We start from the raw sequence: 26,380 nt of genomic DNA on the forward strand, positions 1-26,380 counted from the left end.
GTTGAACGGGTGTGGCCTAGTGACCAGTATACGTCAGCTATAACTTCACTTTGTCGTTGGTTTGTTTTATGAGTGAGACGGTCATATCCCACTATTCTATAATAATGGAAATAGCAGTGAATACCGTGTCTAGCTGTTGTTTTCACAGTTTTACAATTCTAAAATAGACTTTACAACATTCTTCGTTTACACATTCTGTACAAACAAAATATTAAGCTGTTGATTTATAACAAAGAAAAAAAAAGGTTTGTTACATATTGTTGCGATAATGTACGTCAATGTAAATACGTAACATGGTTATCATTTCAGAATATTACAGTTTTATATACATACATGCATGGAAACGGCTGATATGGATAAAGAAAGCACTATATTGAGGAGCGACCAACCTTTCGACCTTCTTCGGTCATCGTCAGGTTCATAAAGAAAGAAAAAGGTAGCTCACCGATAGCTGACCACATGTTTGAAAGATGTTGTGTAATTGAGTGTAGGAATGTAGAGGGCGTGTTTAGATGTTGGATTATATTTATTAATATAGGTATAAAGGTGTTCCTTTGTATTGGTTTATTTTTTAGCTTGAGTTGTTGTATAAGTAAGGCTTCTTTAATTTTACGTTTGTTTATGTTTGTTTCTTTAAGTGTGTGGGTGTTCTCTACAGCTATGTTTTGTTTATTTGAGTTGCAGTGTTAGAAAACGTGTGAACAACACTAAATAAATAAAAAAAAGGCACCTTCACACAATTGAACAGCCGCCTTCAAACATGGGATCAGCATTCTGTGAGTTACCTCTTTCTCTCTTTGTGAACCTGACGATGACCGAAGAAGGTCGTAACGTTGTTCGCTCCTAATATAGTGCTTTCTACTCATACCAGCCGCTTTTACAAATATAGTTTTCTCTACAAGTATGTTTTCTCGTCATCACGGATTACAGTAACATGATATTGAAAATATTCCCCACTTTTAAGCCTTTAAGCTTAGATGGATGAAATTCGCTCTTACCTTGTACCGAAAGTTGACTGGATTAGGGTTCCTAAACCTGACACAAAAAATATTGTTGATGTTATGTAGCCCCTCGCCGGGTCGGTTTCTTGGATGCAGAGCTTTGTGTGACTAAGTAAGAATATGCCAAAGTCGACCCGAACATCATCAGGAATTGCTATTAATGTAAAACCAATAAATACAGTTTAGTTTTCATGTTTTAATCAAATACCACTTGAAATACGTTCTAAATAAGTGTAAGATGTTTTTATTAAACACTAAAGAAGGAAACTAAACTGTTTCTATATTAGTGTTTCAGCAATATGTAACATTAACCATAATAATTTATTCTTCCATTCTATTTAGTGGACAATATAACTGAATAAAAAAGAATTTTATAAGGTGCAACTGAATAATTTCTGTGAATTTCACCGCTATCTGTGATTTGAAATATTAGTGATGTGTTTATAGTTGAGCCAAATAAAGCACACAAGAAGAAATGTATTAACTTAGGACAAGACAAAAAGTTTTACGCGTGTCACGTTTCAGATTCGAATGGTGCTTTGCCCATTTACGTGATTTAAACTATGACATTAAGAATACACAGAGGAATCTCATATCAAAACTTCTCAAGATCTTCTGTAAATGTAATTCTGCAAAAATGCATATTCTAACTGAGCTAAAAGTTAGGACACCCTAACTCCTAATGGGTAGTGTTAACCTCTTCGGCTGAAATAACTGCAGTCAGACGCTTGTTGTAGCCATCTGCCAGTCTCTGACACCGGTCTGAAGAAAGTTTGTCCCACTCCTCAATGCAGAATTCTTTCAGCTGTGGGATGTTTGAGGGGTTTCTTGCATGTGCAGCTCTTTTCGAGTCACCCCAGAGCATCTCAATGAGATTAAGATCTGTGCCTTGACTCGGGCATTCCAGAACTCTCCATTTCTTAGTTTTCAGCCAGTCCTTGGTGGATTTACTAGTATGTTTTGGGTCATTGTCGTGTTGCAGGGGTGTAGTTCCGCTTCAGCTTTAATTTTCGTACAGATGGTCTCATTTCATCCTCAACCGCCGTCTGATACACAGTAGAATTCATGATGGATTCTATGATTGTGAGCTGTTCCGGTCCTACTGCAGCAAAGCAGCCCCAAATCATGACACTTCCATCTCCATGCTTGACAGTTAGTATAAGGTTCTTTTCTTGGAATACTTTATTTGGTTTACGCCAAATATGTCCTCTGTTCTGGTGTCCAAATAATTCGATTTTGGACTGTCTAAAGAACATTATTCCAAAAGTCCTGGTTTTTGTCTACATTCTCTCTGGAAAACTTTAGTCTGGTCTTGATGTTTCTCTTATAGAGCAAAGGTTTCCTCCTTGCACACCTCCCATGCAAGTTAAAATTGTGCAGTCTCTTTCTGATTGTAGAAGCATGCACTTTCACATCAACAGTAGCCAAAGCCTGCTGTAGGTCCCGTGATGACATGTTAGGGTGTTTGGAGACTTCTTTCAGCATCTTGTGGTCTGCTCTCGGGATGAACTTGCTTGGACAACCAGACCTGGTCATATTGGCAGTTGTTTTGAAAGCCCTCCACTTGTTTACTATTTTCCGGACAGTGGAATGGCTGACTTCAAAATCTTTTGAAATCTTTTTAAATCCCTCACCAGACTCATTAGCTGCTACAATTTTCTTACTGAAGGCCTCAGACAGCTCTCTTTCTCTCACCATGGTGCTCGCTCTCATTTCAACAGTCAGGAACACACCAAACTAAATGTCTAAGGTTTAAAGAGGACAAACCTCATTCGAAATGCTGAGTAACGATGTTCTAATCGTGTGCACCTGGTGTAATACACCTGTGTGTCAGCTGAGCCATTTTAACAGGGAATAAATGTGGGGACATCCTAACTTTTCCTCAGTTAGAATATTCATTTTTTTTAGAAATACATTTACAGAAGATCTTGAAAAGTCTTTTTTTAGTTTTAATTGTTTAGTTAGATTCCTATAATCTCTCAGTATTGTTAAATTTAAGATTAAATATCTATATAGCCAAAAATGTTAGAAAAATACATGCTTTCTTAGGGTGTTCTGACTTTTCACATGACTGTATCTTTAATGTATTACTGACATACTCCGTATTTGTGTAATTCTGACCTTCAAGACCTGTTAAATGAGGTTAGGTTGATTATTATGATATTCCGTGTACTTTTACATACAAACATTTAATTGTATATATCAACGAGCAAAGTATCATCATTCAATATGTTATGCTCCATAAACATAAATATTTTTGTCTCAAAAACGTATTTTTCTACAGTTGAGAGTTACTGTTTCAGATCGTATCTAATGTTAAAACTCAAAAGAAAACATTTCGTTCTGAACGAAAATTTGTGCGACACGTTGTAATCTTGAACAAAATCAAATAAAAGATCAAAATTAGCCCTCATGTAAAGGAAAATAGGAGAAAATATGAAGTTTAACTTCATTTAGACATCAAACTAATCATTAATGAGGACTAGTGGTAAGAATACTAGGTGAAAATAAGTTTTGAAAATAAAGTTCTTGACAGTTTAATGCAAAATAATAATATTAAAATAATGTAAGATATTATATAAATATATAAGGTGTAACATATTACTGACTTAGAAAATACGAATAGTAAAATTCGACAATAAACTCCATGTTCTCACCTGAATCCCAAGTAGAATACACAGGTACCAACGAGGAACTTCATCCACAGAGTATAAGATGTCACCCTTGACTCTGTCTTCGTCTTTGATGTCCACAATAGAAACCTTCATGTTGAAAAATAACAGATGGTTTATAAGGCAGATAATTGTTTGTTTAATTACTTCCTACTTAATTTTTGTAGACATAGTGCTGCTCAGCGTAAGGAGCCGGAAATTTCCTTCATATTTACACTGAATGTCCTTCAGAGGTATATTACACTAAATTAGGTGGAATTAGGGTAGTATCTAGACGTGTTTTTGTGTTATAACTAAACCTTTGTTGATATCATAATATATTCTTTAGGACAAAACATAATAAATTAATGTAGGCAACTCTTACGTTTTATATTGCTACATAAATTTGGTTTAAGATTCGTATTAAGAAGTGTGTGTAATTTTGACATTTGTCCACTTCTCAGTAGTTCAGCGGTAAGTCTAAAAGTTGATAATGCTTATAGCCGGGGTTTCGATACCTGTGGTGAGTACACTATGCTACTGTGTAGACTTTTTCTTATTCCTTTGTTGGGTGGGTACGTTGACAGAGGGGGGGGGGCATGTGGTTAAGGCGTTTGACTCGTTATGCAAGTGTCGCAGGTTCGATTATCAGTCGCACCAAACATACTCGATGTTTTAACCGTGGGCGCGGTATCATATTTTGCAGTATAACATTAGATTAACCGCGAGTTTATAACGCCCAACAATTGAAAAATTGATCACGTTTGTTGTGACCGGAATTGAACCTGCGACCCTAATTTGAGAGTAAAGTGCCTTCACCAATGACAATGCACAACCCAGTTTTGTGTTTAATAACAAACAAAGCAACAATAGATATTACGCGATTTTTCAATAAAATTATTTTATTCATTTATTTTTTACATGGAAAGAGCAATTATAACTAACCCGATAGCCATTACAACATACGTTAGACTATGTAATAGAATATAAGTTTTAATCCACTTTGTCATGAAGAGAACCATACGGTTAGCACGAAAGTTAATTTATTTGTTTTGTTCAATTCATTTATAGTCACGTTACACTTCACTCAAACAGATTCATTTTCACGGGGAATATAGATAAACTGTCAAAGTAACTTAACCAAATATTACTGTAGATTTAGTGTGATGTTGAGCTAATTTTTTAGATAACATGTAAAACCAACGTATTAAGAAACATTTTGAGAAACTACAAAATATATATATTCTGAAAAAGTTTTAAAACATTTATTTATTCTTATATTATTGGATATTCTATAATACTCTAGTTCTATTCTTACATGTTTCTTTATTTCTGTTGTTGTTTGAATTAAGCCCAAAGCTACTGAATGGGCTATCTGTGTTCTGCCCACGACGGGTATTGAAACTTGGTTTTTAGCGTTGTAAGTCCGCAGACATACCGCTGAGCCATTGGAGGCTTTTTTCTTTATAAAGTACTTATTAACCTAAAATAACCTATTCATTTGTTACGAAATTCTTACACAAAGTCTCTTACCTTCGGCTCGTCGATTTCGTTCAGCATTTCGTTTTCTACGACGTTTTGTTCTATCTACGTGTAAAGATATAGATAAATATATACACACACAAGCATTTTAATATTTAAAGTGAAAAAAATCGAAACCTATTTGGTTTCTTTCAGCTCATTCGTATTATATATATATATATAAACAAGTTACTTTTGTATTGACAGTATTCAAATTTCAGTTGTTTATTAAGAGGTCCATGCTTAAAAGCTTAGTAGCCAATCTTATTTTCATATGATCAATCTTTGGCTGTTTTTACATAAGATAAAAAATTGGGTTCATATCATCTTTATTATAAATTAACACATGTTTTACTAACTTTATAGGATCAGTAGCAGAAACATTGTCGCCTTTGTCACCGACATAGTAGTGGCAGCGTTGAAAGATCTACAATATGGCGGAAGTCCTACATCTACTTTTGCCAAGATACAGCTTATTTGAGCTGATCGGAAACTCCGCAGCCTTGAAGGACTGCGTAGGAAGCAGGTATAACAGTAAAATCGACAAGTTCAGGCGAGTTGTGGTTTCGATTTTACACGTTAATATACAAGGAGGCTTACACAACAAGAAGTTTGTACTCTACAGGGTTTGCACGAACATGGTATTGATATCATTTTATAAACAAAACATATCTGAATAGAAACAACGAATTCAGATTAACTGGATGTACTGTTATCTCAAGCCTTAAATCAAAATAGGAGAGGAACCGCGGTATTATACAAAAGTGACATGACCGTAACACATGATGAAACTATTAGAGAAAGTAATAACGAAATTCTAGTTTGCCACTTTAAGCCTGCTAATACAATAGCGTTCACGTTAGCTGTGTTTTCTGCATCCCCTCGGACGGCGTCAGATACGAGTATATTTCAACAATTTCTATGTAGAAATACTACATTTATCTTAAGTGATTTAAACTCAAAGTATACCAACTTTCCATGTAGGAAAACAAACAGGAAGGAGATAATTATAAATAAATTTATAGAAGAAACCGACCTTGTGGTTATAGATGATAACATGCCCACACATACCCATATAGATGACTCAAGACAGACATTCTTGATTTGGTAATACTTACCCCAAACATTTTGCTATATATTTCTAATTTCTGCGAATTAGCTAACATAGGAGGGAATCACGAACAACCAATTCACGTGAATCCCTCCCCTTTTCTGTAACTTTTCACGGACAAATTTGGAAATGTTCAGCACATATCTCAACTTGTCTCCCGTTGAAATAGATTTTATCACACCCAATGAGCACACGATTGATAATTTAGCTTTTCCCATAACTTCTACTAAAATCCGCAACCTCGACTGTATCCCTATGTGAGATAATATAACTTAAATTTAAGTCGCAGAAACTAACTCCCGAGATCCATTCGCACGTAACAGAAAGATTCCAATTTATTATTATGCAAAACTGCCACACTAAAACAATAATTAATGGGAAAATAAGACAATAAAACCATTAATAACACGGCAGCATGATATTAACCGGGAAGATTTCTGCCTATCTAACGATGAAAGCAAAAATACCAAACTATAAAGCCATTAGTGTCTCAACTGATTTTACTAAAGCAGAACTATTTACCCAGTATCTTGCGTCAGCCTTCCAAATCCCAAGCCTCCCATCATTGTTCGATTCCAATTGGTGGATTCGGCAAATAGCCAAATATCGTTTTGCTCTAAGAAAACACACACACACAATAAAACACACCTGTAACAATACAACACGCCCGATTTAATTTGCCAAGTAAAATTAGATATCGACAAGCAAGCCTTGCAAGGCCACGTGGTTAAGGCGCTCGACTCATAATCTTAGTGTCATTGGTTTGAATCCCCGTCACACCAAACATGCTCGCCTTTTCAGCAGTGGGAGCGTTATAATGTGACGGTAAATCATGCTATTCGTTGGGAAAAAGAGTAGCTCAAGAGTTGGTGGTGGCTGATGATGATTAGTTGCCTTCCCTCTAGTCTTACACTGCTAAATTAGGGACGACTAGCGCAGATATGTCTTGTGCAAGTTTACGCGAAGTTCAAAATAAACAAAACACAAATATCGAAAAACCAAAATAACTGCCCATCACTTAAAACAGGTTACCCCCCCTACTGGAAAAGAAGAATTATAATAGTCATTCCGATAACAACTACAGACTTACAAACTCTGATAAATTAGAAGAAAATAAGTCTCCTCAACTTGACTGGAAAACGTATTGAAAAGATAATCGCGAACAGGCTCTTATTTTATATAAAAACCAATAAGAACTTGTTCCACTATCACAAAAGCTGTTGAATGTTTTTTTAACATCAAGAAATACTGCAACTGTCATATGTTTGTGGTTAAATAATTGAAATACAGTTTCTGTTGATCTAACTAGGTGATCATTGGGCTACATTTAGCATAATGAATTGATTTTCAAACTATATGAACTCAAAATCCACACACAGTTATTCAGTGTATTTCAAGCTTTGCTCAATCACATAATCTAATGGTGTAATAGGTAGTGTGTAGCTCTATATCCTAACTAAACACAGGCAATTATATTTCACCGAGTTGTTAAAACAGAAAAAAAGAAACTAATCCAAATACAACTAACCCTACCACACACCGATATAAAATACACTAAATTTATAAAACTACTCGATGTTACCTTCAATCGGTCTTTGCGCTGTAGGAATCACGTTAGCAAAATTTAAAAATCTGTCAACCAAAGTATTACTTTCCCGAAACTTATAGGAGGCATTCACAAAGGATGCTAGGCCTACCATTACAACCACTTATAAAGATTGTATCAGACCACTCATTGAATATTAATGCATTATCACGTGAAACATGTCAAATGACCTCATGCAAAAAGTAGAAACATTACAATACCGAGTAATCCGAATGGCATATCGTTTTTCAAGGTATACTCCCTCAAACTACTTAGATTCAATACGGACATTACTAAAACCTAGTGAAATAATCCAGAATTTATCCAGAATATATTATCAAACAGCCAACACAAGAAACACAAAAACAAAACAATTTTCAACGTCAGCCAAAATACCCACCATATGGCGCACCCATCAGTCTCCTTACAAAATTCGTAGCATATAGTGTACTAACCAAATTTTAGCCGAAAGTATACTAAACATCAACATTCTTAATTTTAATTTCAGGTACATAGCTCGGGTTCTCTCCGGATAGATCGAGTCTGGGGAGTAACAATAGGTTTTAACGGGGTTCCTCCAAACAAATTCTTGACATAGGATATGCAGATCCGAAGTCGCCCTAAAGGACCATAAGACCTGTATTGGTCGAAGATTTTGTGATATTCACGTGCTGGAGCCTGTTGTTGGTCTTTTCTCCGCCGCTTGCCGATGATAGATGATAACAACAATTTGTTTGTGAATGGATGTGTAAATAATGTTCGTATTTATACACACATACGTTTTTTTTCTTAACATGGTTTAACCTAATATCCAATCACGAATAGGGTGAAGCAAAAGTAAATTTCTTGGCGTTCCCTTCCAGTTGAATCTGTCCAGAGCTCCTGCTAGGGGCCAGTTAAAACCTAAACTGAAATATTTGCCAGGTTTCTGCTTCTTCTAGCCGCAATATTATGGTAAAACATAAAATCAAGAGATTCTCAATATTAATAAACGTACGTTGTTTTAACAACTTCAGAAAACGTGGTACATACAGTTGGTTTTAATTTTTCATAATAATTTACATTTCTTACTTTTTAATTGAATAAAAATCACTACTACGAAATGAGATGGAAGCAACTGAAATGTCTGCTCTCATGTTCTGTAAACCAACTATGTCATATGCTACAAATTCTATAAATTAAAATTTCCTTCATAGTTACTTAATAAATATTAGAATTCGTTATTCGTCACAAAGGTATTTTGTAAAATAGCCAGAAAACAATATTAGAAGAAAAATTTTAATTGATTTACATCATATCACGTTATATGGAAATAGGAGAAAACAACAACAGTAACCACAAAAATTAAATAGATTACCCAAATCTCCTCACAACACGAAGTAAGTGCCGAAGCTGGAAGGTTAATACCTTTATTGATATGCTCATGATGATGGGTTATTTCATTTTGAAAATTAACTATTTCTATGTCTTATTATTTTAGTTCTGATTATTAAAAACGAGATAAAAATCTTTAATCAAAAGTTACACTTAAAGTTTTACAAGTAGGTTCTGGGATGTAAACTAAACATACCGTGTGAAAACGATAATTTACTAAAACATAAAACAAATAAGGTAGAGGTAGAATGAAACAACTATTATATTGTAATATCAGGCAACATATCAATTGTTGCCTTCGTAACCAATCAATAATTGTTAAGTCTGTGTATAATGCATATCGGAATGCATTCTTATTATATTGTTTTAAACCTAGAAAATCTAGTTCTCAGGTTATTTAGAAAACGTACTTTATATCTACTAGAATACTTTTTAAATTTCACTTTTAATGTAATCAGTGACGAGTGTGGTCACCCGAAATGATTAAATTTTGAATAAGTTGAGTTGCTTAAATGGTAAAGGTTGTCTTCTATATGTGTGTAAATATTTCTGAAGATCATTCAAATACATTTTAAACAGATGTATCAATTGTTGTAATTGGAAGAAAAATTTGTTTGCCACGTACAATTACTAAAATATTATTATTCCAACAATTTCCTTTATAAGGAGTTTCTTTTCTATATAAAATTTCTTTTTTATCCTTTAAACTTTGGCACCTTTACGATCGAAACATACATGATTTTATTAACCAGATGATATTTCTTAAACTTAGTTATAAAGTTTGTGTTATGCTGTTCCCGTGTTCATTGATCCAAATAGCGCTGTATTTTATCTTACTGATACTTTTGTTGATCTATGAAAAAAATGTATATCAGATTCCGTGTGTGATTGTTACTAACAGATTATATAATGTAGTGTGGGCCGGTTTCTGTTATTCGAAAACATTTATAATAATTAAGAGAACAAAGCTTTCTTACCTTGATACCTCCTACAAGAGCTAAACAAGTCAGTTTTTACAACAATATGGATTATAATATTGAATGATGGTTTTGAATTAGAGATATGTGAGGTTGTGAATATATAAATATATAAATATATATGAATATATATATTTAAATAATTAAATAATTTCTCCTTCGAGGTTTTGAAGAAAAAAATCCAAAAACATTGTGTCATATGTAGCATATTCCTGACAGAGGCCTGAAAATATCAGAACTTTTGACTTTTTGTGTAAGCTAGGTCATCGAAAAAATTAAGTGTTTTATACAGAAGTCTTGCTTCTAATGAGGTTTTGAGGTTGTTTTATAATACGAGTTTCGATGTAATATCCGATATACATACACGAAATATTTGTAACACAAAAATATAATGAATTTGTAAAACCCAATTTTGATTTTAACGACATAAAGGCATTTTATTAATATAAGTCTCGAAACTGTGTTCTGAATAAAACTGTGAATAAAAACTTCGTTGATATTAAAACCTCAATATTTTTTTCAAATAACCATTGAAGTTTTTAAGAGTCTTTAAACTTAATTAATGCTTAAATGTCTCTAAACATCCAAAATTGATTGACAAAAATCAAACGATATTTCAATAATATTATGACTATTTGCGAAAAAAACAAGTTAGAAAAGGTTGAAATAACTTGTAAAGATATAATTTATATGTACATTGGATAGTTTATTACTGTAGTGTTATAAAACAAAAGGGCGGGTCAAGTTATAATGTTAGTTATACCACATCAAGTAAAGGTTTAATACAAGTGACTGTTCATATAGATGAATAAAACTTTCTAAAATTACCTTAAGTTCGTAAACTGGTTTGTCCCGCACCATGGTAAAAGAACTTTTAATGTTCACTCCAAGATATAACAGGTTCAGAAGAAGATGGGTTATGTCGAACACAGCCCTAGATAACTGTGCATAAATGATCCTTCCAACGTAAATGTACCTGTTGAATGTACTAATAATGAGGTGCACATGTTTAGGTAGCTGCGTTCTTGATCCGTAAAGATAACAGGTGGAACAACGTAATCATCCGAAATGACGAAACTATTTCTCTATCAGTCGTTTGTTTCTTCGTTTTTGATTTTGCGCAAAGCTTCACGGGGGCTATCTGCGCTAGCCGTCCCAAATTTAGCACTGTAATAAAAGAAGGAAGGAAGCTTGTCATAACCACCCACCGCCAACTATTGAGTTACTCTTTTTCCAACGAATAGGGCGGTTGAAAAGGTAAGCATGTTTGGTGTGATGGGATTCGAGGCCACGATCTTCAGTTGATGAGCCCAGTGCCCGAATCAATGGGCCATGCCAAGTCAAAATGAAATCAACAGGCTGAATAATGAAACATGTGCACTCCCTTAATTCTAGCTGAAACAACTTCATCAAAAGAATTCACACTTACTCTTAAAAACAATCGTCGTTAGAATGATTAAGAGTCCCATACTCGAATTATTACGCGACTATTTTTACGAATGTTAACATATTCAGTGTTATTTGACTTAGTTTTATCAGCTAATATATTAACATAATTTTGGTGAGTTTATCAAATAAATATATAGAAATGTTCTGCAACGTTTAAACAGCCGCCATCCAATTTACTGTTTTTTCTTTACTTATTTATGATTAGATACTAGATACTTTTAGCTAGTTATTAAGTTTGTTACACTGGAAAGGAAATATATAGTTTATTAGCGATACTAAACCATTCTTTTAGGTAAACTCAATTCTGCTAAAATAAGCCTTTCGACAAAAATATATCACCGTGTAGTTTTCCAACTGATAATAACAGTTCATTCATTACTTTAGAAGTCTTAGTATATTTATCGGAGAATTCGATTGATCAGTATTTTTCTTTTACTTTTTTTAATGTAAACACTTTGGCAAATAGCAATAGTCTGCATACCAGACAAAATTATTGTTCGAGGTGGAAAAGTCCAAAATATAACCTCCCAACTACGATATATCGTCGCTAATCAGTGCAAGGTTAAATAATTTTGGGCACTATTGTAAAGTTACGTTTACTGCTTTAAGCTGGACGGAGCATAAGATGTATACTAAAATATAAATAGTATATATATAAAAACAGCTTCGCATATTAGTAGCAAGAGATAATTCTCACGAGCCGAGTCACTTGATATTCCTTCAGACGTGTTTAGGGCAAAATAATCTATGACATCTTCTCTTATTTTTCTCTTTTTTATTTCCTACACTTTTCTGCGCCAGCGATACCGAACGTTTCATCGTGATCTCTACCAGCTTACCCCCAATTTGAAATTCTTTTAGACGGAATTAAAGTGATCTATGAGACCTAGGGCGTGGTTAATATATCAGTTTAAATGGCTCGACTTCTTTAAAACTGTAATTTTATTTCAAATCTGTCAAGAGATGATTTGAGCTATCAGTTTATTTTTACTTGAAAACATAACATAAAGTCATATATGTTATGTTGTAACGAAAAAAAAAATCTTTCACAATAGTAACCAAGTAAGCGAACTTCAATTTTACATTTTAGTTCAATACATTTATGTCAACTAAAGTAAAATACCCTTGCACATTGCCCTTTCAACAAAAAATAGCGTGAGAAAGTTGTGATGTTTGTAAAAATGTTATTAAACGTCTATTGTATTGTAGTTTTATTTCAGGATATACACCTACTTCTGAGTTCTGTGGATGCGCATCAGGCGCACATCAGTTAACCAGGGGACATAAAACAACGATAAAAACTGAACGTATCATGTTGTATAAAGTATAAAAGCACAAGATGAGGGTTGTGGGTTCTGCCAAACAGGGGGTGTTTAGAAAATCGTTTGGTTTGGAATTGAGCACAAAGTTACACAATATGCTATTTGTGCTCGAAACACGGTTTATGGCGGTGTGACTCTATAGATAAATCTCTGTGCTTCTAGAAGACTGAACAGACGTTCTCCTTCAACCCCGCCTGTGAATTTCCTTATCTGCGAGGGATTGTTTGTTTCTGAATTTCGCGCAAAGCTTCACGATGGCTATCTGCGTCATCCGTCCCTAATTTAGCAGTGTAAGACTGAGGGAAGGCAGCTAGTCATCACCACTTACCGCCAACTCTTGGGCTACTCTTTTACAAACGACTAGTGGGATAGACCATCATATAATAACGCTCCCACGGCTGAAAGGGCGAGCAGACTTTGTGTGACGGGGATTCGAATTCTGCGACTCTCGGATTACAATTCGAGAACTTGGCCACGTTCATTAAATTTAAAGTAATAATGATTATATTAAAACTTCCATATGTGTCTCGAAATAAACAAGTTGATGATTGTTCAGTAGTAAGGGTTGAACTGTTTGTGACTAAACAGAAGGACAGGAAGTACTAGCTTAAAGACAAAGTTTTGGTTCCACGTCAACAAGACGATTTCGAGTTCAGGTTCAAAAACCTTTTAAAGTTGGTATCCCCATTAATTAATTGCCCATGCTGGGTAATAACTGTAATTGACCTAAAGCCACTATACAGCACGTGAACATGTGATTAAAAAGTTTCAGTAAAATATTTATGTGAACGAAATTGCTTACATAACCATTATGAGTATAGGTATAGAATTACGTGTGTTTTTTTTTTGTGATAAAAACATAACAAATGGCCCGGCATTGCCAGGTAGCTGAGGCAATTTGGGGTACGATTACCCACAGAAGACACAGCAGGTAATTTAGTGTGACTTTCTTTTAAAATAAACAAAGCTGTTAGAAGCTACACATGTAGTAATATATTTAAAGATAACTCGTTAAACACACAAATACCAAACCAGATAAAGTTCACAATGTTTCAAGTGTTGGAGGTTCAGCATGCAGTTGTGTTGAGAACCTTAATGTAAAGGTTGAAACGTTTAAAATTAAAATTCTGCCTGTACAAACACACCTACACACGTCATTCCATTTGGTTATAGCAGGTTTTAAAAGAAGGAATGAAGTTTCACCATCTTCTCTTTACAGCTTAATACGTTAGCACCCACACACAGCAGCATGACTGCGGACTTACTACGCAAAATACGGGTTTCGATACCCGTTATGGGCAGAGCACATATAGATAGCATTTTGTGCTAATAACAAACAACTTCTATCGTTGCAAAGTAATTTCTCTGAACGTAAGTTTTGTCTTATCCCGATAATATATTTAAAAATTATGCGTCTATCTGACAAACTCGGCTGTTTAAAATAAACAGTGGAAGTGACCTCTGCTTGATCTGTCAATCCACCCAAAATTCAAGTGGTTGTATTTAGAAAACCATAATGCACTCAACAGATGAAATCCTTTATGATAAAGAATTCTAGCATTGGGTTTCAGCCAGATTTTGAGGGAAAAAATTACTTTCTTGAAAAGCACATGTAATCATATTCTGTAATGACATTAGAATTAAACCTCACTCTGCCTTAAACTTGTAATACTCTGGAGCCAAGCAGTTCAAGAGAAACTTTACTTTAATTATTCTAAATTTATTCATCGTCTAAGTTCAGACGTATCTTCTTTTGTCTTTTTTTTTTTTATTTATGATCAGTAAATTGAGTATTCTTGAATTTCAACAACAAAGCGCTTGTATGAATTAGGATATATTGAATTTATAATTTATTTATATTTTGTTGTTTTAAAAGAGCTAACATTAAATTAATTGTTAAATCAGAGACGAAAGTTAAATGGTTCAGCAGTAGCTTTGAGGACAAATAATATTAAAACATGAGTTTCGATACCAGTTGTCAGTAGAGCATAGATATCTCATTGATAATTTGTACAGTTAACTGGAGACAAAAAAAGAAAAAAAAAAGATTTACCGTATTTTCCGGTTAATAAGCCGAATCGCCGAATAAGCCGAGGCTAATTTTCAGCTCTGAAAATGAGGGATTTTGCTTATTACCGCCCAATAAGCCGAAGCCATTTTTAAGAAGTGACAAGTTTCTTCAATATGATTTCTTAGTCTCGTTTCAGCGTCAGCATGCATGTTGTGTGTGATCATTGGCGTTCTGTAGTAAAGCAGAACGTGTCGTATTGAGACAGAGATGGAATCAATATTGGCTCCAATATCATTCGTTATTGGCTCCACTCACTGTAATTAGGTAACCAATGAAATTCCAGAAACAACGTTACACTGTAGTCTTAACGTGCTTTGCTGATGGGACAAAATTACCGCCTATGGTAATTTTCAAAATAAAAACATTTCTTAAGAAGAAGAAATTTCTGAAAGGAGTGATCGGCCAATAATATACACAAGGGTCACCTGCGCTATCCGTCCATAATTTACAGCCTGGCATGGCCAGGTGGTTAAAACACTCCACGCGTAATTTGAGGGTTGCGGATTTTAATCTCCGCCATACCAAACATGCTCGTTCTTTCAGCCGTGAAGGCGTTAGAATATGACTATCAATCCCATTATTTGTTTGTAAAATTGTAGCCCAGAAGATGATGATTAGCTGCCTTCCCTCTAGTTTTACATTGCTTAGCTATGGACAACTAGAGCAAGTAGTCCTTGTGTAGCTTTGCACGAAATTCAAAACAAACCAAAATTAAAACCTAATTTACACCTGCAGCAGTTAATATGAAGCAAACAACCCACGAAGTAACTTTGGTAAGTAAGACCTGAAAGTAGGCTTACAGTAATTTGTTATGATAACTACACTTTTATTATAAATGTCTCAAATAAACCACAAAGCATTTGTATATTAGCTGTGACTGTGTGATGTAAGTTGCATTTGGCTTAGACCTAAACGCAGTAATAATGCTTACTGAATATGTTACACATCAAAAGTTCACAGTCAATGTAAAATAGGCATTAACTCTTTAGTTAAAAGAATTAAAATAATTTAAACATTACAGTTGTAATGATACAAATACGTGATACATAAAAATAAAACAAATTTAAAGTTATTTATTTTGAAATGTACTGTAATATTTATTTCATATATTAAATCGAAACATGTATATCATTACTTTGTTTTATTTATTTCATAATACTTTCGTTGAGGTTTCGACTTTCTTTTATCTTATTATTTAAAGCAATAACAGTTGGCTTTATTTAATTGTTTAAGGGTTTTCTTTTTCTAAACTTACAGCAAAATATTTCTTACTGACATTCAATTATTTTGAAAACATTTTTTTAACATTAAACTTTGGTGCGTGTTTATTTATAAGTGAAATGTGTTTGAACTGTATTTTAAGTATATACCCACTGGAAAAAGCTTGAAAAACGGAAGTTGTTTTATCTTCCATCCTATTTCTCTACTGTATCTACAAACAGGAATATTAATATTTCCAAGATTTTGGAAGAAGAGCACAATAAAAAATTGTTCTGAAAAACAAACAGCAAGATACAGCTATCTTAATACTGAGTTCTTAGAACACTGAATACTAAACTAAAAAAAGCACTAATTAGAAATATTGTATATGAGTGTTAAGAGAATTTTGATTTTACCACTTAATATTCTCATGGTTAACCCTTTTACAGTATTATGTGAAGAGCTACTCTATGATTATTAATAATATTGAGCAGTAAATTTCTTTCTCTGAGTTCCTTCAAAATAGTATTTTTCTTGATTGTACATAAGTCGCTTTCAGAGAAAATTTAGAAGTTTTCTAGGGATAATAAAACAACGATATTTCTTAGGTAATATAAGAAAGTGGTGTAACTACTGCATATCTTCAGATGTTTTCACTGACGTAGGATAAGTCTTGGCACTTCTGTGACGTACTCTTCATCATCAGTTGTGTATTAATGTCAGTTCTATTAAACATCAAAACTAAAACAGGATGAGCCATATTAAAACTTTTCTCAAAGGTTTCTGATTATACAAACGTATGAAATCATTGAATGTTTAAAAAACCTAAAATTTATTCCAAATAAGATTCCAGAATTGATAAGATAAATAAATTACGTCACTGATAGCAACAATCTCAAAATATCGCCTAAACCATTTTGTAAGTAATCTCAAGGAAAGAATGAATATGATCGAATGGATCAAATAATTGTTTAGAACATATTTTAAAAACTATACAGAAATATATTAGATACTTCATTCAGCAACGTAAGCAGATTAAATTCAACAAAAAAACGTTTTTCACTTATCTCCCAGAGTTAAGTCATGGATTATTCAAAATAAGTGACCGAAAATTAACTTCCGAAAACTATGACGTTTTATGATTTTCATTTTTTAAAAAAGTTATAATTATTTTTTATAACAAATGAATGTAAGCGTGTGGGTGTTTCTTGTAATAAAGCTGCATTGGGCCATCTGCTGAATTCAGTGAGCATAATCGAACCCCTTGATTTTAGCATTGTAAAACCGTTGACTTACTGTTGTACCAGTTGAATTGTTAATTTAAAAATAATAACTTTCACAACGACTTTTTAATATAAATTTTCCGGATTAAAGTAATTACACAGGCCTCAGAATTTAAACTACATAAACTTTGTCTTGCTTTTGATAAAGGATTAAGCTGAGCAGACAAAATTAATCTATGATACCTTTTTTTCCTTCTTTCTATTAGGTGTATTTTTTCTGAGCCAACAATATCAAGTCTGGAGCGCACATTCGATTTTACTACTCATTAGAATCTCTAAAAGGCTCTCCTCAAATTAAAATTATTTTTTGGTACGATTAGAGTAAATGAATCTATGAGACCTTTGGAGTGGTCAAATACATCAGTCTAAAAGGTTGGAGGTCGTGAATCGATAACTATAATTTGTTCACAAATCGGTCAAAATTTTATGAGCTAAAAAATTTGTATCTTGAAAAGCAAAAAGACTTTGTGCTCTTCTCTGAGCCGTTCATCTGCGGCTAAAATATTAGTCTTTAGTTTCATATAAATGTCTGAGTACAGCATAGAATTTAAGACTAGTTGTTTCCTTAAGAAAAAGTTTATACAGAGAAGAGCATAACTGAAAGACGTTTTCCTGGAGTGCATCTTTTTAAGACGTTTTTCGACGACACTTTTATCTACTAGCGTTGTTTCACTATTTAAAAGCAGCCTGAAAAAGCACATATAATCATTGTTTCTTAAATGTGTATAAAGATTAACTACACCTTAATTAAAGTTATAATAATGAAATAACAAAGAGTTTGAGGTGTGTTTCAGTTCAGTTACTCTGATGTAGTTCTTCATTGTAACATCGGGAAGTATTGGAATTTACATTAAGATCGAGAGCTCGATCCCTATAGGCGGACAGCGCAGATAGCACGATGTTTCTTTGCTATACGAGAAACATACACACACACATACGTACGCTATGAAGTAATCCTCCTGTTTGATTAGGTATATATAAATTTATTCTTACTTTACTATTCGTAATATTGTACTTTCGTTTATGATTATTTCTTAGCCATAAATGTTAATTATATATTAAATACAAATTTTCCGTGTAGTGACAGTATTTGAATTTGATTAAAACTTTACAGAGAACTGGATTTATGAATTTATAATTTTATTAATAAGAAAATGTGGCTAACGTAACTGTTTGGTACAAATACAACTCTTTGTTTGATTTCACTAGCAATATTAGTTTACGAATTAAGAGGAACGTGAAAGACGAATCTGCAGTATAGTGAAATTCCATCATTACTTTTAAGCCTGTTGCCTTTGTTGATTCAATGTCTTTTGATGTTTAAAACTATAATATAAAATGTTTACAATTATATATAAAGCAGCAACCTGAACAGGAGTTTTATACTTGTAATTAGTTGAGGTGATGATAACTGCTTTAGGCAGACTTATCAGGCTAGAAAGGTTTACATGTCTATTTACAGCGATTTCTAAAATAAGGACCAGTATGCAGTGTAGCATGTTGACCTTTGTTATTGTTAACCTCAGAGGGGTTGTTTTAACCAGAATATTCTGATCCAGGCTTGGAGTTAATAACCTTGGGCATTTTCGTGTGACCGTGTGGATAACAAATACGTTTACACCGAAAACACGACTGGTTCACACTTCAGAATATTGCCAAAAGTTAAACAAATCTGGTACTACACATGTATTTGTGTAACTCTAATAATTTTGTAATTCAGAAGGTAAAAAATATATTATAATACATCACATTTGAGATGTGATCCTACTTCTCTGCTGCAGACTTAGGTAAATTCGTTATCGTTAACAGAGGTATAATTTGTATAATGAGGTAATATCAAGAGAACTGTTATTTATGTAGCACGTGGTTATATATTTGTTTAGGCTGTAAAAAATTACAAATATATCTATGATTATAAATCCATTCAATCTGTTTCTAGTAAATATGGGTGAATGTTAGTATGTCATAAGCTTTGCAATAAAATCCTTTACCAATAATACACAAACCATTAGGTGTTTAATAATGAATCAGTATCTGATAGTACTTGTGTTGGTCCATTATTTTGCAAATATCTGTTTTCGTCTCCGCAGAAAAACAATCCCACATCATCCCACTGTCCCCTCCCACCGCATGCTTCATGATAAGTGCTATGCCTACAGGTAAGTATCTTCCATATTTTTTTTTCCGCCAGACGTAAACCTATCCTTTAAACCAAATATTTCAAACTTGGAGACCGAAGTAAAGTCTTTTGTTTTTTTCTAAACTGTTACACAGCCAAATATTCCATCTTCATTAATAATTCTTAACACTATAGATGTGGTCAATTTTATATTATTTGGTACATGGTTGCCCATCTTATGGTTGAGATCAGTGGCAGAACTGTATTTTTAACTATATGTTTTATTACAGTTTGGAATTTTAATTACATATTATTATTTAATTATATCATATATTTATTGTTTGTTTTTAAATTCCGCGTAAAGGTACTCGAGGGCAATCTGTGCTAGCCATCTTTAATTTAGCCGTGTAAGACTAGAGGGAAGGCAGCTAGTCATCATCACCCACCGCCAACTCTTTCACTAACAAATAGTGGGATTGACCGTCAATTATAACGCCCCCACTGGTGAATAAACGAGCATGTTTGAAGCGACGGGAATACGAATCCGCGACCCTCAGATTACGAGTCGAACGCCTTACCCCATCTGGCCATGTTGGGACCGTTATTAGTTTATATATGAGAAAAAACACTCATTTGTTAGAGCTCTGATTTTATGTAAAACTGCCCAAGATAATTCAAGTATTTTGACCCGAAATTACAATGTCATTGCAATAAAGGAACTGTCAACTTATGCAAGATAAAAATTGAAGCTATAATTGAGTCAACAATGTATCAAAAAAAAAACTATAGAGTTAGGATTTAAGTAATTGTTAAATTGTTGGTGAGTTGTTAGAAAAGTAGATGCAACTCGGGATAACACAAGGAACGACCACAATGAATCATAATAGGTATAAAGTTTGTCTTTAAAGCTTGCAATCATTCCTTAGATTTTGTTACAAGTGGTGTGATACTGGTGACAGGTAGTTAAACCTTTTACAGGTTTTGTGGACTACAGTACTAGGTATATCAAATAATACGAAATACTCTGTATTATGTATTTCCTTTTCGCTTTTGGTATAGCTTTATTACAAAATATAACTGCGTAAATATTATAAAAAATAATTTGAATCGCACTAATGACGATATAAGTTTTTCTTATAGCAAAGCCACATGGGGTGGGGTTATCTGCGTAGCTCACCACGGAGAATTGAACCGCTGATTTTAGCGTTGTAAATCCGGAAACATACCGCTGTACTAGAGGGAGTCTAATGAAGATAAGTCTTGTTTGTGAACAACGTTTCAAATCATGGAAGATGTCGAAACTAATAAACGCTTGTAGTGACATTTATTCAAATGTTACAAGTGAAAAGACGATCACAGTTCTTGTTACAAAAGTTAAAAAAGGATGATAACAGTTTATTTTGTTATACTTTCGAGAGTCAGCCGATGTTACGATTATTATTATTTTTAGGTTTAAATCTTTTAAATAATGGTCTCACTTTACCAAGAACAATATTCTGGTCGTACTTTGCACTGATAGGATTATTGTTAAAAATTTTATATCTTTTAATTACGTTCATGTCGAAGGGGAGGTCGTAGGTTGAAGGTGACGTAAATGTAATCTGATCACCGACAGAAATATTATGATCAAGGCCTTGCTTTAGGACTATTATTAAATATGTGGTATATGAAATTTAGCGCCAAACATAATTTTTGAACAATCAGTAAAATATATGAAAAACATAATGTAGCGCAGGGATTGTTTGTTTTGAACGTCGCAGAAAGGTATGCTAGGATTATCTTCGTAATTTATAACACATCCCACGACCAGAGTCACACCAAGACGGTAGCCCTTTCAGCCGTGGAGATGTTATAATGTGACGATCAGTCCCACTATTCATTGGTAAAATAGTAGTCTAAGAGTTAGCGGTGGGTGTTGATGACCAGCTGCTTTTCTTTTTGTCTTACACTGCTAAATTAGGGACAGCTGTCGCAGATTGCCCTCGAGTAGCTTAGCGCGGAATTCTAAAGAAATCAAACCAAACCTCCCACGACTGGATGGGTGAGCATATTCTGTGAAAAGAATTTGAATCCGCGACGCTTATTTTCCAATTCAATCTAGGCTTTTACCACTGCGAGATCTGGGAGATTCATTGTTTTGGAGTTGTTACCCACTTCATTACAGAATGTTTAACAGACAGCTTTTATATTGATCAGAAGATATAGGGTGTTACACAGTCTTATATCTCCTAAATACTAGAGTTAATCAAAGTTTGCATCTGTTTGTATTTGTTTTATATTCATCCATTTTCTTTCCTTTTCATAGTAAGTACACAAGGTACATTATATGCTTCTAATGTAATGATTTGTGGCTACTTATGTAATTTTTTAACTTTTTACTTATTTCTATAACAGAAAGACCTGGTCTATTCAGTTTTACCACGTGCCGAAAACTTCTTGAGAGCAATAAAAGGAAACAGGAAGCCCAAGTGTTTCATAAAACATTGTGATGACTGGAGAATTTTGTTGGCAATGGCTTAGTTTATTGTTGATGGTTTTTTCTTTCTCTTTACGAAAAAGAACATTGAGCTTAAATTATATATTTTAACGAAACAATAGCGAAGCCATTACCATAGATAATTAACTGACTAGTTTTATTTAATAGAACGACAATCTAATTTTTAAACACGATATCATGAGAAAATTAGGAAAATGAGAATTGTGTTATACAGTTATTTTTTTAAAGCTCATCTCTCCATGGAACAATTGTGAATAATGTAAATATTTGTATAATATTATACATGTGGTGTGAATTTCTACAGACTCTTTCTCTAATCTATCTAGATATACATATAAAAGCGCAAGTGACTTTTTCTGTGGGTCTGTTTCTTATCCATCCACGGCTACATTGGAAAAGTTACAAACACAGACTCAAGTCACAGATAGAACTTTGTACGGGAAGTAACGTGTGTTATATGGATATTGCCTCAGAACCAGCAACTTGAGCCGAAAGTGACCAATATAGTAATATGTAATCTTTCTCAGAGAGCTTGTATTTACGTTTTTTTTCTCTGTGAGGATTTATTATGGGTGATAACAATTTGAAAACTTCGTGTAGCTTTTATTTGTACTCCTTCTATCCCCCTCAATTATCCTCCTATCACTGATGAGTCAACGATATATTATGTTACGTAAGTTACTATCACGATTTCAAATAGCTGGAAATTTTAATTTTAATTCAGAAGTTAGTTGAATGTCATTATGTATCAAATTTATAATATTTACGGACAAAATTGATACACACAATTTTATTTCTTTACACAAATATATTTTAATATACAAACAACAGCACAATTTATAAGAACTGTTATTCTAAATAATGATTTATGTTCAAAAAGTTTACAAAGTTGTAAACAGTACGGAGTCTTATATCTGGTCTGGAACTCAATCTTTTATTTACGGATCACTGAGAGAGAATTAATTCTGTATCCATACACAGGTAAAATATAATCAACTGGAAAACTAGGTAGCTGCTTCAATAAGCATAAGTACTTTTGTCAGTGATAATAATATCTAGTAAACTCGTTGACAAACTAAAGTTCGAAGTCAATTCCATGAAGTTAAATGGTTTGTTACGTTCGAAACCAATAAACGTTCTTGGTCAAATAATTGTAGTTTTGGGCTTGGCATGGCCAAGCGCGTAAGGCGTGCGACTCCTAATTCGAGGGTCGCGGGTTCGCGGCCGCGTAGCGCTAAACTTGCTCGCTTTCCCAACCGTGGGCGCGTATAATGTGATGGTCAATCCCACTATTCGTTGGTAAAAGAGTATCCTAAGAGTTGGCGATGGGTGGTGATGACTAGCTGCCTTCCCTTTAGTCTTACATCGCTAAATTAGGGACGGCTAGCACAGATAGCCCTCAAGTAGCTTTGTGCGAAATTCCTAAACAAAAACTGTAGTTTTTTGATTAATAAGCGTTTATCACAATGATATTTTCCAAGGTAATAGTATACCAAATAAAGCAACCAAACAATATGAAACTGTCTACATGCATTTCATTAGTTACCTTTTATAAGCTTGAGAGGGTTTTTTCTTTAAATTTTACCATTATTTTATATGCACACATCGTATATTGTTGATTCTTATGAAGAGAATAGGCAAGGCTTTCGTATTACACATTTAACAATATAAGTTACATACTTATAAATAAGTATATTAAACTGAAACAAACTCAGAAATTAAAATAAATATATAATGTTAAATCCGTTACACATACTTGACGTGACAGCAGAATGAGGTAGGAAATTTTATTTTAGAAATTTGAAAACTCATTGGAAACACATTGCGATATGTCTTAAAATTCTTTCAGCAGCCTTAACTTTTTGTCACACGCAATTATTTAGTTAGGTAAAGAAATGACTTTTGCAAAATATCTTGAGTAATAATGTTAATTTAATCAAAACCACTAAGGATATTTAAAGCCAATTTCACCTAGTCGTGATAAATTGGTCAAAAATTTTCAAGATACTCTCGAGAACATCGTCTAAAGACTCTTTCTGTATACAGATAGATAAGGGTCGAACTTAACCACTGTGTGAAATTTCTACTAAATTAATTTGAAGTCAACAGTTTTACATTAAACAAGCCTTTACTGTTGTCAAAAGCTTGTCCATATTTGACTGTTTTATTATAGTGCTGCCATCTATGTTACAATCTTGTCATTATGCTCATTATTCAACATAATAAAGTCTTGTTCTTGTTACCTGACTTTATTTTTCGTATTTTGTCTTTGTTTATTAATAGGAATAGAAATAAAACAAAATATTAATGTACAGTTTATGGTAAATTTTATTTAGTCCAATTTAACGTTTCTTCTTTTCAGTTTCTATACCTATAACTGGATCTATCACTTTCACAGTTCATTTAATTCTTTGTGACTTTTAATAAGAAATGTATCAAGTAATAATTATAACTCAACTAACCGTGGACTCCCACATTGGACAACCTTAGCTCTCAGTAGACAAATTTTTATTTTAATAGAATATGTCGATTCGAGAACGAATATATATATTTCATTGTTATTTCACTAAGTGCAGTGCATTTGGCTCAATTTAAAACGCAATTATATTAATATATGTATCTTTTAGGATAAACTTTGAATGATAATATAGCCTGTCAAGTGGGTAACATAACTAGTTTCTTCAGTAACCTGATACTTTTACTGCACGGTTCAGATCTTCATGAATCATGAAATACATTTATACAAATAGCAAAATATCAAATGTTGTTTATTATAAACTTTATTTATGTAGTTTGCTGTAATTTGTGTACATACTCTTGACACAGTAAATATGTTTTGTTGTATCATGTTCCCTACGTTTTTTACTTAATATTATTATGCGTGAAGTAACAACAGTTATCCATGTTATGTGTTTTCATTATTAGTCACCAGTTAATTACAAGATAGAGTGTCTTCTTTATTTCACGTAATTAAATTCTTCCCCCAATAATCATTAGAATTACAATTAAGCCCGAAATAAAGCGTACGCTCGAAATATTTAAATGAAAACGTTTTTGTTCTTTAAGGTGTATGTTTATATCTCGTTTGGTAGGCAGAATATTTGTGATGCGTATACTTGAATTGGAAGGAACTGCCTGTTGAACAAAATATATGTAGAAGATGTGATATTCTAAAATTATGTTTTTTCTACTTTAGGCAGTTGTCGCCCATTCCAGTGTACTCATCAACGTGATTTTACTCAAAATTCAACATATAGAAAGTAAACTCTTCAAAAGAAGAAACGCAAAAGGGATATTATTTTATTTTAAAAGCTCAGAGTATGTGATGTTACACGTGTTAAGGCACTGATTGTCAGACCAAAATGACAATAAAAGTTGTGCACTTTGAAAACGGAGGAAAACATGGGATTTTTTGCCAAAAAGCATGCGTGTCCAAAAAATTTGTATGAGAGATCTGCATGTTGTGCATGTGCAACATGTGCAAAATCCCTATAAAAGTGACGGGTTCTCGGTTTCTATAGCTCAGTGTTAAGCCACCGACACGCAATATAGTTACGCCAAGACTGACTGAAGCACAACGCAACAACGCCACTGGTCGCTTGGAAGCAGGCGAATCTCGATCAGATGTTGCCAGAGCTGTGAATGTCCACCCAAGCACAATCACAAGGCTATGGAATCGTCACCAACAACATGGATCAACTCGTGACTGCCCACAATATGGCAGACCTCGTGTGACCACGCCCTAACAAGATCGCTACATCCGGTTACGTCACCTTCGGGATAGGACCACCACTGCGACGTCTACTGCTTCAACCATACCAGGGCTGCGTAGGATTTCCGATCAGACCGTACGCAACCGTCTACGAGATGCAGGAATCCGACCTCGATGTCCAGTCAAAGGCGTCATCCTCACTCAGCAACATCGTCAAGCACGGCTGCAGTGGACTCGGGCATATCGGGTATGGCCTCATTGACGATGGAGGCATGTTTGGTTCAGCGATGAATCACGTTTTATGCTTCGTTGGCAGGATGGAAGGACCCGTGTTTACCGTCGCCGAGGTGAACGTTTTGCAGCAAACTGTGTGCAGGATGTTGACAGATATGGTGGTGGCAGCGTCATGATGTGGGCTGCCATCGCCTACAATGCCAGAACAGACTTTTTGCATATTCGAGGGAATCTTACGGCTCAACGATGCGTCGACGAGATTCTTAGATCATG

At 33.9% G+C, this 26,380-nt stretch overlaps 1 protein-coding gene and 1 pseudogene across 2 annotated transcripts in view; both read right to left on the bottom strand.

Moving 5' to 3' along the window:
* The window catches only part of LOC143247927 (solute carrier family 23 member 1-like), a 190,113-nt gene that overhangs the window by 87,307 nt on the left and 76,426 nt on the right, over nt 1–26,380 (bottom strand). The gene's annotated exons all lie outside the window — the stretch shown is intronic.
* The window catches only part of LOC143247869 (solute carrier family 23 member 1-like), a 108,407-nt pseudogene that overhangs the window by 15,200 nt on the left and 66,827 nt on the right, over nt 1–26,380 (bottom strand). The window contains exons 5-7 of the transcript XR_013026734.1: nt 5,186–5,239; nt 3,691–3,763; nt 999–1,155 (exon numbers count right to left, since the gene is read on the bottom strand). The product of XR_013026734.1 is annotated as a solute carrier family 23 member 1-like (transcript). The remainder of the gene's footprint in view (nt 1–998; nt 1,156–3,690; nt 3,764–5,185; nt 5,240–26,380) is intronic.

The sequence above is a fragment of the Tachypleus tridentatus genome, chromosome 3, assembly GCF_004210375.1.
Source record: "Tachypleus tridentatus isolate NWPU-2018 chromosome 3, ASM421037v1, whole genome shotgun sequence".
NCBI lineage: Eukaryota > Metazoa > Arthropoda > Merostomata > Xiphosura > Limulidae > Tachypleus > Tachypleus tridentatus.